Source organism: Lepidochelys kempii, chromosome 1 (assembly GCF_965140265.1).
Source record: "Lepidochelys kempii isolate rLepKem1 chromosome 1, rLepKem1.hap2, whole genome shotgun sequence".
NCBI classification, from domain to species: domain Eukaryota; kingdom Metazoa; phylum Chordata; order Testudines; family Cheloniidae; genus Lepidochelys; species Lepidochelys kempii.
The window spans coordinates 31,791,331-31,806,753 of NC_133256.1; the positions used below are offsets into that span (position 1 = coordinate 31,791,331).

Genomic DNA, 15,423 nt, shown 5'->3' on the forward strand with positions numbered 1-15,423 from the left:
ATGTCAGGATTGGAGTACGAGATGAACTGTGGAAGCTAGCATAGTATTAACTATCGGCAGTTGGTATACTTCCACATCAAAGCTAAAATTCACTCAGATTCTCCTAAAAAGAGAGGGGTGAATAGTTAGAGTACTGTTGGCCAAAAATAAAGATGTCACTCCTTCTTTTTACATGTATCCAGATCTTGTGATATGTTTCCCTTCATAGTTTGGGAAAACATCCAAATGATGTAATTGAATTTAGTTTGACCCCTTGAAGCTGTGGGTCTGCAGCTCTTTCTATGTTGTGAAAACTAATTCGTTTTGTCATTACAATGTTAGGAAATCTCCAGTGGCTAACACATATAATTAATAAATATTTTAATTGGTGAATTCTCCCATTAATAGTGACCTTTTTTGTGTAAAAAAAGTCTTTCACACAAGGCACAGGGATGTTTAATTCCTAAAACTTGAATAAATCAAGGTTTCTTTTCCTCTTGTAAATTCTGAAAATAATCCGGTGTTGAATGCAGGAAGTCTGCACGGGAGGCATACACAAGTAGCACGTGTAAAATACCTAGGCTAGATGCCACCAGCACATGTTTGTCTATGGGTGAATACGCTCTTCCATAATCAGCAGTGGTTATGTTATCCCCCACACTTCCCATGGAGTAATCTGACAAATTTGGGTTAAATTTAATATGAAACAAAACTCTTAGGTGGAGCCTAGGTGTTGGAAAGTTAAGATGCCACACAATGATTGAACATATTCTATCAAACAATGTTTTTTAAATTTAAGTTCAGTTTGTTTAAAAGGTATACTTCGAAACTTATCAGGTATAGAGCTGTTTGGTTTTAAGCATTTAATTTATGGGAAGTTTGTAATGCTCTGTTATGAAAGTGGTGACTAGTAAACATATTTTTGCTGTGTTGGAAGTAAAAATATCCTAAACTGGGTTTGATTTGTACTCTGGCTTTTTGTGTGCCAATTAGTACCAGAAGCAATGCTTAGAGTTTTTACTGGATATCAGGAGTTTGAAGCATGTAAAATTAAGGTTTAACATTGTTTCTTAGCCTCTTTAAAGATACATTCACAAATTCAAGCTCCCATTTTAAGGCTCGGGCAAGCACCACTAAAACACCAGTTGGTTTTTAACTCACCTACTTTGGGCTAGGTTTCAGGCAAACATAGTCTATTTTAAGTTACTAAATTAGCATCTAGATATCTTGTGAAGTAAAATCATTACTAGTATACTGCAGGTCAGCCATGCCAGTTACTAAGGAAACAGATCTTTGTCTTCAAAACAATTTTGGGCTTTGCTTTAACTTCATTAATAAGACTTTTCTGTGTCATATTGAGACACCAGAACCCTTTTGCTTAGACTCTGGCGAGCTGTCTGATAAAAGATTACATCAGTGTTAGTAGAAAGTTTGGTTATGGATTATTACTCTGACGTTGGGTTGTCAAAACTTGTGCTGAACTGTTTTATAGTGGAGTCAAGTAAAGGTAATTTACTATTGCTTGTTTATCTGCAAAGGGTACTGATTTATGAAGGGCTTTGTTGTGAGTCAGTATGTGTAGCCACACGGTAGTTATTTAAACAGTGTTGTTACTTCGGGGATGCCTTTTCCTTCCTCATTAACTGTTGGAACTGAAATGTTAAATAATTTTTTCCTCTTCTGAATATATTGTAAAATCAGGCATTTTTATGACATGATAAAATGTTTTCTAAAAGCCGCATATGGGTTGTACAGCTGAGATGGAGTTGCTTGGTAGGAAAAATAAACCAATAGGGAGATAGAAAGGGATGTTTCTGGGGGGTAATAGGATGACATTAAGAAAAGGAAAATTAAAGGTTGATATTCATGAAAAGCTTTCTTAAAGCAAGGTCTGTTAGAATGTGAAACAAGAGAAGTAAGAGAAGATTTTCTGTTTGGAACACTTAAAACTGGACTAAGCATTTTTAAGCAGTAAAAAATGCAGAGAAGATGGCAGTGTCCCACTGGCTTGGGATTGTGCTGTGTGGCATCCTAGCTCTTTTCAGTTCCCAGTTTGTAACTTCAAGACAACCAGTGTAATCTGCACACTGAAGTATGGAAAATGACTATGTACTGGGAAATGTGATGTAATGGTTGAAAAGTGACTGACTATGCACACACACCTGTGTTTGCACGACTCTTCCACAATATGCACTATTTACTATGAATCCTAGCACACTCAAGAAAAAAACACCTTTTGGGTAGAGAAAAGGTACTGACTGCTTTCCTTAACTAGGGTTTAGCAGTTCATAGACTCTTTTATTGGCAGTTGGGACAAGGTGAATTTCACCCTTTAACAATAAAATACTTTAGATGTCTCCACTTTGCAGTGAGACCATTTAATAGCACTTTCCAACTTCAAAGTGCTCTGTAAACATTAACATAAACTTTAGGTAGTTTTGAGTGCTGACTTTCCACCTCTCTCTAAAAATCTGAGGGAAAACTGTGACATATTGGAGTTAGAGGAAGTTTGGTTGGCCTGGTAATTAGAAAATTAAGCAATTTAAGTGGAAGGGGTTTTTTTCCTTCCCATTTTCTTTTCACCACCTTCTTACTACTTTAAACTTATGGACTGTTAGAGTTGAAGAAAATGTTAAAACAAATCACCCTTTGATTAGTCTCTTCCGTAAACAGTTTTTTAAAAAGTCCATGAAAGTTACATACCCTCCTTTAGGAGTTTTTACTTCTCCATGAGATTCTTTTCTTGTCATTGTGAATATTATCTGCAGGTCAACTCGCAGTATAAAGTTGCGCTGTTAAGTTTTTAATGTTAGTCTTAAAGGTGAACTCCAAAAAGTCTTGTGGGTTTTTTAAATGTGGTGAAATTCTGAAAGTTTCTCTGCTTAAATTTTGGAGGACTCTGGCTAGCTGGAGAGCTAGTAAGATTACAATAAGTACCAAAGAAGATAAACCTGATTGAGTTGGGGATTTGTTTTTATTCAGACTGTATAAAATTGAGTGGTTTGTTTTTAATAACATCTGTCTAGGTCTAACAGGTAGACTAGATTTGTTAAGGGTTCAAGACCTCTTCTCCTTCAGTCAGTGGCTGAGAACGCTCACAATATACATCTTTGAGACCCCCTGACTCATCCAGCAAAGCTAAGGAAAGGTAAGACTTAACATTTGTGGTATTTCTAAAGTAAAAAAACAAATTCCTTTCCCTCTTTTTATAAACCCCTCTATTTAATTAAAAAAAATCCTCCATACCTGTCTTATATATTATAAGAAGTAATAAAGCATCCAAATTGGTAGGTTTTGGGGAATTCTTCCACACATCATCCCCCCCCCCCCTTTTTTTTTTTGCAGGTCATGTTTAAGAGAGACTTTGTTTCTAGACTTCATGGCCTAGACTGGGTAAAACCTGTTTTACTTACATAGATTTAAATTCCAGGTGGGTTTGATCCTGGAAGGTGGTGAGTTCTTTGGACTCCAAAGTGTCAAGGTTGCTCAGTATCTTGCAAGAGCAGCTCTCTAGGAAGAATGGAAGCCTAGTGCTGTCTTTGTTGAATTTGACCCTTCAAAAGCAGCAAATTTACTGTATTTTAATGCAGCCCGTATGTCATCCTACAAGTTCAGTAATTTAGAAAACTAGTAATTTAGAAAACAATCTGCTCTCTTTCAAAGAAAAAGAGTATTGTAACTCTCTAGGATGTTAGGCCGAAGTACTTGTAAGGTAATGGAGATGTCTGTAAATTTAACATTTCTTTGTAAGATGTTGGTGATGGTCTGCACATTTTCTTGCACTAACAAATGACTATTCACTGAAAAAACCCAATTGCCATTTCACAATATCCTGATAATTTGGTCACTGTTTCACTTTGTAGTGTCTCAGTAACAGGACCATACGAAGTCTTAGAATTAAGTTTCTAAAATTCTTCTACTCAAAGATACTTCCATCTATTAATATGCCTCTGAAGGGACTATACTTGATCCACTCTGTAGACCACACTGATTTGTTGTGGAAAATAAAGACATCATCTCTTTGATCTCTTACTATCGAAGCATAGTGAATCAAATTTTAGTCACATGTGGTAATGCTGTCTGAAACACCCCATGATTTTTTATTTAATTTAAAAAAAATAAAATTGTGGGGTGACTTCTCAGCTTTTGTTGTTAGGGTTGTATTGGTACCCTGAAGAGAACATTATAAAAGTGCAGCTATTTATGTAGTTCTTGCTCCAGGCTGCAATTTGAATCCTGTTTATACAGAGTTGCTGAGCAAGTCAAAGTTTGCATGTCAGTCGTAATTGATTCCTCCACCCTGCAGTCATATTGCAGTAGGAGTTCAGACCCTCTGCTGTGCAAAGTTTTGCTCATTTAAAGTATCTTTAATTGTTTGCTTTGCTAAAGTGAAGTGAGGGGTATGGGCGGGAGGAGACAACAGGATTTTAAAACTTTCTAAACACAAGTTAACTAAGTTACTGACTGCCTGAGGGAGTCACAAATGTTAGTCAGTAAAAACTCTTAAGATATTGTTTCTTATAGGTGACAAAATTTGCATCAGATACAAAAACTGTTAAAAATAACACTAGCAGTCTGTCATCCCCACAAAAAGAGGTGTTCAGAATGATCTATAAGGGGTTCAGAAGAGAGAACTCCAAGGGCATGGCTACAGTTGCAGATGTAGAGCACTTTGAGTTAAACCAGCCTTTGGAGAGCACAGTAGGGAAAGTGCTGCAGTCTGTCCACACTGATAGCTTCAAGCGCATTGGCGTGACCACATTTGCGGCACTTGCAGTGGCATTGGGAGCAGTGCATTGTGGACAGCTATCCCAGCATGCAAGTGACTGCAACGAGTTTTCAAATGGGGGGGACGGGGTGGAGTGTGACAGGGAGCGTGTTGTGTGTATGTGGAGGGAGAGAGTGGGTTTTTTGGGGGGGCTGAGAGTATGTTGGCATGCTGTCTTGTAAGTTCAGACAGCAGCAGACCCCCGTGCCTCCCCCCCCACACACACACCATTCCACACTAATGGCTTGCTTTGTCTCAGAGCAGATAAGCTGCCGGCTGTCACAAACTGAGCTTTCAAAGGGCATATCCGCATTCCTGCAGTGATTCAAAAACCATGGGAAGAGTGGCCACTTGACTTAAGGGAATTATGGGATGTTTCCGGAGGCTGATCAGAGTGTAGTAATGGAACTGGCGCCGCGGTGCTCCAGCAGGGGCGCAGCAAACGTTATTCCACTCGCCGAGGTGGAGTACCAGCAGCGCTGTGGCCGCGGAGTCAGAGCGCTCTACGTGCCTTGCCAGTGTGAACGGGTAGTGAGCTAGTGCGCCTGGGGCTCCTTTATTGCGCTGTAACTCGCAAGTGTAGCCAAGCCCTAAGAATACTCAACTTGAGCGTTGGGGTATGTCTACACTACAAGCACTACCGGCAGTGTCTCTGTAGCACTGAAGCGTAGAATCATGGGGTTAGAAGGGACCTTGAGAGGTCTTCTAATCCAGTCCCCTGCACTCAGAACAGAACTAAGTATTATCTAGACCATCTCTGACAGGTGTTTGCCTAACCTGCTCTTAAAAATCTCCAGTGATGAAGATTCTACAACCTCCCTAGGCAATTTATTCCAGTGGCTAATCACCCTGGACAGTTAAGTTATTCCTAATGTCCAACCTAAGCCACCCTTACTGCTATTTAAGCCCATTGTTGCTTGTCCTATCCTCATGTTAAAGAGAACATAAAAATCTTCTCATAAAAATCTTTTATGTACTTGAAAACAGTTATCGTGTCCCCTCTGTCTTCTCTTCTTCAGACTAAACAAACACAATTTTTTCAATCTTCCCTCAAAGGTCATGTTTTCTAGACCATTAATCATTTTTGTTGTTCTTCTCTGGACTTTGCCCAATTTGTCCACATCTTTCCTGAAGTGCGGCACCCAGTGTAGAGTAGAGCAGAAGAATTACTTCTCGTGTCTTGCTTACAACACTCCTGATGATGCATCTCAGAATGATAATTGCTTTTTTTGCAACCATGTTACACTGACTCATTTTTAGCTTGTGATCAATTATGACCCCTGGATCTCTGTGTGACATTCCCCTCTGGTGTTATCTGGACCGGTGATCTGCTAGGTCACTCCAATCTTCGACTCTGGGAGCCAACCTTACACTGCTCTGCAGTGAGAACCCCCACTCCTGGGCTGTTCATGCACAGCCTCTAGCATGTAAGCTGCTCCTTGAATTGTGTAACTGAATGACCCTAGCCAATATCTCTGATCCCAGACACAACCCTAGGAACCTCTGTCTTGCAGTGTCCAGTTATGCCCACTGGACACCGCAAGCTTATATGAGTTTGTCAGTTTAACAAAGAAATTGATATGCACCAGGCTCGTTATCCCAAGGGGTTGATCTCTGACACACTTCAAACCAAACACACTGCTTCAGGTAAAATAAACGAACAGATTTATTAACTACAGAGATAGATTTTAAGTGATATTAAGTGATAGACAAAAAGGCAGAGCGGTTACCAAAATAAAATAAAATATATAAGCACGCAGTCTAAACTCTCAACCCTATTAGGCTGGGCAGCAACTAGATTAAGCAGTTTTTCTCACCCCACTGGATATTGCAGTCCTTAAAACACGTTTGTTCCTTAAACCTGGGCCAGACTCCTTTGTTGGAGTCTTAGTTGCTTGCAGCGAAAGTGGGGGAAGGAGAAGGGCCCATTAAGTGTCCACTCTGTTTTATATCCTTAGTCCATGTGCTTGGGGAGCACAAGTCCAGGCATGTCTGGGGGGCATTGCTGAGCCTCTCCAAGTAAGGCTGAGCAATTCCGCTGGTGTGGCCTCAGGCAGGTGAGTCATTGCATTATAGCTCCCTTGCTGGACAATGGCTGTTGATGGGGTGTTTGACACCCCACCCGGGCATTGGTTACTGTCCTTTCTGTTGCCTCTGGGGAGCTAATGTCTGGCTGATTCCCCAACTTACAGCATGCTTTAGTGAGCACCATACAGCACAATTCTCATAACTTAATATGCATTAATGATACACATATATGGATAGAGAAATGACTTTCAGCAGATGTTTCCCCTGATCTTAAGCCCCTGACCTTTCCCCAATCTTTAACCTTTCCCCTGATGCGTTACAAGGCATGCTTTATATGTAAGATCATGATTATAGGAAAATGAGGAATATGGGGGTTACAGTATGCTCCCCCAAGGTATAGAATGTCACACCCTGCAGTACTCCTTCGTCAGTGGTCATTTCCTATGTGTAGACATGTAGCGATGGAAGGGTTTTTTCAATCACTGTAGTAAATCTTCCCCTTCGAGAGGCGGTAGCTAGGATGATGTAGTAATTTTTCCATCACCCCAATGGTGTCCACATTATTGCTTAGGTGAGCTTAGGGGTATGAATTTTCCCACCCCGTGAGCAACATAGCTAGGGTGACCTATGTTTTAAGTGTAGACCAGACCTAGGTTTTGGAACTCTGGGTACATACAGTAAGAGTTTTGGTGCCCCTCAACTAGAAATGCTGTGGACTTCCGTGCTGTGCCATTGTTTTCAGGTCTGTTTTGTGACACCCAGGGTCCTATAGGGATAGATTGTAGCTCTTATAAAATTTCATTCACGTTTATTTGGAATGTTGGATGTGCTTGAGTTCATATTTCTTGTTTGTCGAGAGCCGTAGCTAGTTTGCTTGTGGGTTTGCATGATTCTTTAAATGAAAAAAAACCCATACAATTGCAATATGTGCTTGTGCATATAGCTTATTTAATAGATGGCTAAAAATAACTAGTGTTCACTCAGCAATCAAAACCTGCATTTGATCAGTATTTTCCTTAACCTGAAGTTTGGGGAGAAGGTAGCTGCTAAGTCCTATTTTGGGTCTTGTGAGAGATACTTCTAGCATCACTATTTTTTTTCCCATTTTTAAAAATTTGGCTGTCCTGGAAAATGCGACTTTTAAGGTGTATCTAAGGTCATAGAAAACAAATTGATTCATTCTTCTTTGTGAAGTAATATTATCTGGTAACTGAAGACTGTTTTTAGTGTGGTTATGTTGCAGTAGTGCCTAAAGGCTCTAATCCATTTTGTTAGGTGCAGAACATACAGATGGTAAGAGGATATAAGCTCTTTGAGGCAGGAACTAACTGAAAAGACCTATAAAAGGAAGGGGAAAGGACAAAAACATAAAAGTGAAGTGATTATTGTGGTTATAGACAAATGCTTAGTTCCATTGTGGCTCTTTTAATATGAGGTCCTCTCAACTGTCCCTTCATCTAGCTATTGTTAGTTCCTTTTTATTAAAATTAAAATATTGAATGTAGTTTGTGTTCATTCTGATATACAAAAATTAACCAGTATATTGTTTGGGTTCGTGCTATCGCTCAGCCCTTCTACGTAAGGAGTTGGATGATATTTTCATACAGTCTCTGAATTTGTCATTCATTAAATAACACACTTTTACCTAGAAGTTGCATATGCATATTATAAATTAAGTAATTTAAAAAGAAAAGAGGCTACGCAGAAGATGATGTAATAGTAGGTGGGGGTAGTGAAGGTAGCTGAAAGTAAAGACTAAAGGAAAAGAACAGTGCATACAAAACATGTTGTTTTTAATCAGATACTTAAGTAATCAGTTCTGGAATATAACCTCTGTCAAGTCCTGCTTTGGTAGGTAAGCTTGTTTGCAGGATCTCCAAGAGTTAACCATTCCCTTACATCTTCCCATGGGCTTTGGAGTGCAGACACATTTCAGAGCTGTCAGTTGCATTTGAACTTGCAAGGGAATAGAACTGTAGAAGTGTAACACTGGAAGGGATCTCGAGAGGTCCAATCTCCTGCACTCAAGGCAGGACTACATAATAACTAGACCGTTCCTGACAGGTTTCTTAAAAACTTCCAGTGACCGAGATTCCACAACCTTCCTAGGCAATTTATTCCGGTGCTTAACTATCCTGACAGATAGGAAGTTTTTCCTGATGTTCAACCTAAACCTCCCTTGCTGCAATTTAAGCCCAATACTCTTCCAAACTCTGTAAGGGATTCCAGATTTCTGGAGATGTCTCCAAAGTACCTGTTTGAAAAGGTTCCAGGTTATGTTTTGGAGATGCTCATGCAGAAGGAAGTGCTACATATGCAATTAAGTGAAATGCATGGGAGTTTGTAAAAAAAACTAGATATGTCTTTTAATGCATGGTCTGTTTCAAATTTGTTTAGGTTTTATTAATGGAATTTAAACACTAATAGCTGAATGTAAGAGCCTACTATGGTAGAGAGATAGGGGCAAAGTTTTTCATATACTTAGAGCCCTGCCTGGATACATTTATATCCACTGATGCGGATATCTGCGGAGCTGCAGTGCTCTACTGGGAACTGCAGCGGCAAAAGCAGCAGCATATTGGGCCACTGCTCGCAGGAGCCAGCGCCCCACACAGGCAGCTCTTGCAGGAGCCAGCGCCCCACACAGGTAGCTTCTCCGGCATGGCTGTACCATCCCGCATCCCCCGCCCAATGGGATGAACATTAGGCTCACCCTGTCCCTGGTTGTGCTAGTGTGTGCAAGTGGCTTGCACGCTCCTGGACAGGAGTCCTTTGCACGCAGCTGTCTGTGCCTCCTGTCCTGGAGCATGCAAGCCTCTTGCACACACTAACAGGGACAGCTGCCAGTGAGCCTGGTGCCCGCCCCAGTGGGTGGGGATGGGGGTGGTACAGCCATGCTGGAGAAGTTGCCCATGTGGGGCACTGGCTCCTGTGAGAGGCAGCCAAACATGATGCTGCGGTTCCTGGTAGAGCCCTGCAGCTCCATGGATATAATTTTGAATCCACACAGGGCTCTACATATACTCATTTTAATTTCTGTTAATTTTATGCTTGAGTGAACTGTTCTTTTTCGAGTGCTTGCTCATGTTGATTCCATTCTAAGTGTGTGCACGCCCACGTGTGTGGCCTTTGAAAATTTTTGCCTTAGCGATACCCATAGGGCTGGCCAGGGCACCCCTGGAGTGCCACATTCATGCTACATTCATGCATTCATTCTTTGAGCAGGTCCTCAAAGAATCAATCCTGAAGCACTTGCATGAGAGGAAAGTGATCAGGAACAGCCAGCATGGATTCACCAAGGGAAGGTCATGCCTGACTAATCTAATCGCCTTTTATGATGAGATTACTGGTTCTGTGGATGAAGGGAAAGCAGTGGATGTATTGTTTCTTGACTTTAGCAAAGCTTTTGACACGGTCTCCCATAGTATTCTTGTCAGCAAGTTAAGGAAGTATGGGCTGGATGAATGCACTATAAGGTGGGTAGAAAGCTGGCTAAATTGTCGGGCTCAACGGGTAGTGATCAATGGCTCCATGTCTAGTTGGCAGCCGGTATCAAGTGGAGTGCCCCAAGGGTCGGTCCTGGGGCCGGTTTTATTCAATATCTTCATAAATGATCTGGAGGATGGTGTGGATTGCACTCTCAGCAAATTTGCGGATGATACTAAACTGGGAGGAGTGGTAGATACGCTGGAGGGGAGGGATAGGATACAGAAGGACCTAGACCAATTGGAAGATTGGGCCAAAAGGAATCTGATGAGGTTCAATAAGGATAAGTGCAGGGTCCTGCACTTAGGACGGAAGAACCCAATGCACAGCTACAGACTAGGGACCGAATGGCTAGGCAGCAGTTCTGCAGAAAAGGACCTAGGGGTGACAGTGGACGAGAAGCTGGATATGAGTCAGCAGTGTGCCCTTGTTGCCAAGAAGGCCAATGGCATTTTGGGATGTATAAGTAGGGGCATAGCGAGCAGATCGAGGGACGTGATCGTTCCCCTCTATTCGACATTGGTGAGGCCTCATCTGGAGTACTGTGTCCAGTTTTGGGCCCCACACTTCAAGAAGGATGTGGATAAATTGGAGAGAGTCCAGCGAAGGGCAACAAAAATTATTAGGGGACTGGAACACATGAGTTATGAGGAGAGGCTGAGGGAGCTGGGATTGTTTAGCCTGCAGAAGAGAAGAATGAGGGGAGATTTGATAGCTGCTTTCAACTACCTGAAAGGGGGTTCCAAAGAGGATGGCTCTAGACTGTTCTCAATGGTAGCAGATGACAGAAGGAGGAGTAATGGTCTCAAGTTGCAGTGGGGGAGGTTTAGATTGGATATTAGGAAAAACTTTTTCACTAAGAGGGTGGTGAAACACTGGAATGCGTTACCTAGGGAGGTGGTAGAATCTCCTTCCTTAGAGGTTTTTAAGGTCAGGCTTGACAAAGCCCTGGCTGGGATGATTTAACTGGGAATTGGTCCTGCTTTGAGCAGGGGGTTGGACTAGATGACCTTCTGGGGTCCCTTGCAACCCTGATATTCTATGATTCTATGCTGTGGTGTATCAGCTACCGCTGGCCCTACGGCCCTTCTTGTTCCTTCTTGCTGCCTGTGGTGGTCAGTCGGAGCACCTTTCTTGCTTACTAAGAGCTAGCGGTTTCTCCATTCGTGAAATTCATACATAGTTCCCATTTGATAGCGTTAAGTGGTTATTAAGTGTGTGTTAGTAGTTAGTGTCCCAGCGGGACTTTGCCCCAGGTGGGGCATGCCCCAGTCTCCCGGGTTTGGACTGCAGCAGGCCTATGCCTGTGAGTGACCCCCACAGCATGTGCCTTATGTGCTTAGGGGAGTCACATGTCAAGAGCAATGCTGGATCTGCAAAACTTTTGGCCCTGCACCCAGAAGGAGTGGGATATCTGCCTTAGGGCTCTTCTGATGGAATCCGCCCTCTGCCCAGCTTCCAAGCCATCCCAGCAGATAGCACAGAGTGCCTTGGTCACACCACACCGCTGGCACCCAGCTCCTCCCAGCACTATTCGCTATCGCCAGTGCCCAAGAAGAAGGCCAAGAAGCACTTCCTGGCACCAAGCAAGAAGGCCCTGGGGTCATTTACCAAGGTACCTGGGCCTGGCTGCAAGGCTACTCTGGAGCCACGTGATCATGGTTCTCGGGTTGGGGCACCCAGCTCCCTTAAATATCCACCACCGACTCCTGGGAGTGGAATGGGACACCCACTCCTGCCTGCGCCATTGTCCTCCCAGGCTCCCCAGGTGCAGAAAGAGCACAGGTCTCCACCTGCTCCGATGATGACTCGGTGCCACAGGACCCAGTTAAGGCTCGCCGAGAGGGCAAGCCCACCTTTAAGACCCCTCAGGGATGGGGGAACACTAGCGGTCGTTGGACAGAAGGCATAAATCTTCGCTGCCGTGTCAGGAATCCCAGGGCAGGTCCCAGTCGTATCGTAGGTGTCATAAATATAAAGAGAAGGGTAAACCCCTTTGAAATCCCTCCTGGCCAGGGGAAAGCTCCTCTCACCTGTAAAGGGTTAAGAAGCTAAAGGTAACCTCGCTGGCACCTGACCAAAATGACCAATGAGGAGACAAGATACTTTCAAAAGCTGGGAGGAGGGAGAGAAACAAAGGGTCTGTGTCGGTCTGTATGCTGGTCTTTACCGGGGATAGACCAGGAATGGAGTCTTAGAACTTTTAGTAAGTAATCTAGCTAGGTATGTGTTAGATTATGATTTCTTTAAATGGCTGAGAAAAGAATTGTGCTGAATAGAATAACTATTTCTGTCTATGTATCTTTTTTGTAACTTAAGGTTTTGCCTAGAGGGGTTCTCTATGTTTTTGAATCTAATTACCCTGTAAGATATCTACCATCCTGATTTTACAGGGGGGATTCCTTTAGTTCTATTTACTTCTATTTTTTATTAAAAGTCTTCTTGTAAAACACTGAATGCTTTTTCATTGTTCTCAGATCCAAGGGTTTGGGTCTGTGGACACCTATGCAAATTGGTGAGGCTTTTTATCCAACATTTCCCAGAAAAGGGGGGGTGCAAGTGTTGGGAGGATTGTTCATTGTTCTTAAGATCCAAGGGTCTGGGTCTGTAGTCACCTAGGCAAATTGGTGAGGCTTTTTACCAAACCTTGTCCAGGAAGTGGGGTGCAAGGTTTTGGGAAGTATTTTGGGGGGAAAGACGCGTCCAAACAGCTCTTCCCCAGTAACCAGTATTAGTTTGGTGGTGGTAGCGGCCAGTCCAAGGACAACGGGTGTAATATTTTGTACCTTGGGGAAGTTTTGACCTAAGCTGGTAAAGATAAGCTTAGGAGGTTTTTCATGCAGGTCCCCACATCTGTACCCTAGAATTCAGAGTGGGGGAGGAACCTTGACAGTAGGTCACCTAGGCAAACTTTCAGACCCCCTCAGCGGTACTCACTGGCACGGGGTCGACACTCCCCTTATTATTCCCGGCACCACTCATTCTCTCTACGATTGTCCTCTAGGCATCCGTCCTGATCACTTGTGCAGTTGGAATGTTCTCCATCCCGCCACCAGTCTCCTTGGCACCGGTACCGCTCTCCATGATACTGTTACCGGTCAGTTACACCTGGGAAATGTTTGCCAGTAGCCACAACCAGTAAGCAAATGCAGCCGTCGATGGCTACTCCCTGGTCGCCAGAAGGGGGTTCGTCCAGTACAGAGAGCCAGTTTAGCCCATCGCCAAGTTTAGCTCACCGGTGGCATGCCTGGGCACCAGAGCCCACTCCCTCGTTTGCGGCACTGCAGTGGCAACACGACCAGTGCAGTGGCCTTATTGGACCATGTTGGGCATACCGGTTGTGACCATGCCTCCTTCACAGCACTCCTCGATGGCTGCGGCAGAACACTGGTCAGCAGCCCCACCGGCACTGGGCTCGATACCAGAAGCCCATTCTGAGGTCAGGGTGGAGGAACTTGTGCTCGCCCCAAAGCCACCTTCTCCAACGATGGTTGAGACCCCAGCAGCCCTACCAGTGGTCAAGTCTTCCTGGTCATTCCCGGACAAGGTGGTAGCGGGATCTTCCAGAGCTAGCCCGCAGGATGACTTTAGGGAACATGAAGCCCTTCTCCAGCACGTGGCCAAGAACTTGGGCTTGAGGTGCAGGAGATGGCAGAGCAGGATGACACCCTCTTCAATATCCTCTCGGCCTCTACTCCTGCCTGGGTCGCCCTGCTGTACATGAGGGAGCCCTCAAGATCGCCAATGCCTTGTGGCAGCCCCCCTCCTCCATCCCACCAACCTTGAAACAGGCTGAGAAAAAGTACTTTGTGTCAGCCAAAGGTTTCAAATACCTTTATACCCACCCACCCCCGGATTCACTTGTTGTATTTGTGGCCAACGAAAAAGACAAGTAGGTCTCCACCTCCTTGACTCCCAAAAACAAGGGGGCTAAAAAATAGATTTATTTGGGAGAAATTTTTTTTCAACTGCCATGCCAGCCTGCAACTTCATGTGGGAAACCATCCGGCCCTGCTGGGCTGGTACTATTTTAATCTCTGGGATGGTTTTAAAAAGTTTCAGGAATCTCTCCCTTAGGGTCTGGCCCAAGAGTTTGACACCCTGGTGGAGGAGGGTACTGTGGCAGTCAGATGTTCCCTGCAGATGGGCATGGGAGGCAGCGGACTCGGTGGCAAGGGTGGTTGCATCGGCGGTGGTCATGTGACGCAGCTCCTGGCTCTAAACGGCGGGTCTCTCCCAGGAGACGCAGGCCTTGATTCAGGACCTCCCCTTTGATGGAGTTAGTCTGTTCTCAAATCAAACAAACGCCAGGCTGCACGGGTTGAAGGACACCAGGACTACCCTTCGCTCGTTGGGCATGCACATGCCGCAATCAGCTAGAAAGCCCTTCTGGCCACCACCACCGCTAAGACCCTGGCAATCTTGTCTGGGATCTCCAAGGAGAAGGGATGCTAGTTTTAGTCATCGTCGCCCTTCGTCTTCCTGCTTGCCAGCCTAGCCTGGGGCTGCCAAATACCCAGGGGACCAGAAGCGATCATTCTGAGGGTGCCACCTGAAGGGCAGGGTGGTGCAGGTCCTAACGGACAATACAGCTGCGATGTATTACGTCAACAGGCAGGGTGGTACCAGGTCATGGGCCCTTTGTTGTGAGGCGCTCAGCCCTCTGGGACTTCTGTGTGCAGCATGCCATTCATCTGGTGGTTGCCCACCTGCCTGGAACCAGGAACGTCCTGCCGGATTGCCTCAGCAGGACCTTCACATCTCGCCGCGAATGGTTGCTTCATCCAGAGGTGGTCAACCTAATCTTCTGCAGGTGCGCGGATTCTCCAGGTGGACCTATTTGCGTCCAGGCAAAACAGAAAGTGTTGTGTTCTGTTCTCTGTAGGGCAGGGAAAAGGGCTCCGTATCGGACGCTTTCTTGATTCTGTGGTCGGGAACGCTGATGTACGCCTTCCCGCTGATAATATTGATCCACAAGGTAGTGCTGAAGGTGAAGCAAGACACAGCATCTGTTATCCTCATAGCCCCAGCGTGGCCTTGTCAACAGTGGTTCTGTATGCTGCTGAGTCTTTTGGCAGCCATCCCGATGCAGCTACCTCTTCAGCCAATCTGCTGTCCCAGAACCACAGCAACCTGCTGCACCCGAACCTGGCATCGCTGCA

General features: G+C 44.4%; 1 protein-coding gene across 8 annotated transcripts in view; it reads left to right on the forward strand.

The window, feature by feature from the left end:
- The window catches only part of YAP1 (Yes1 associated transcriptional regulator), a 140,205-nt gene that overhangs the window by 13,879 nt on the left and 110,903 nt on the right, over positions 1 to 15,423 (forward strand). The window lies entirely within an intron of this gene.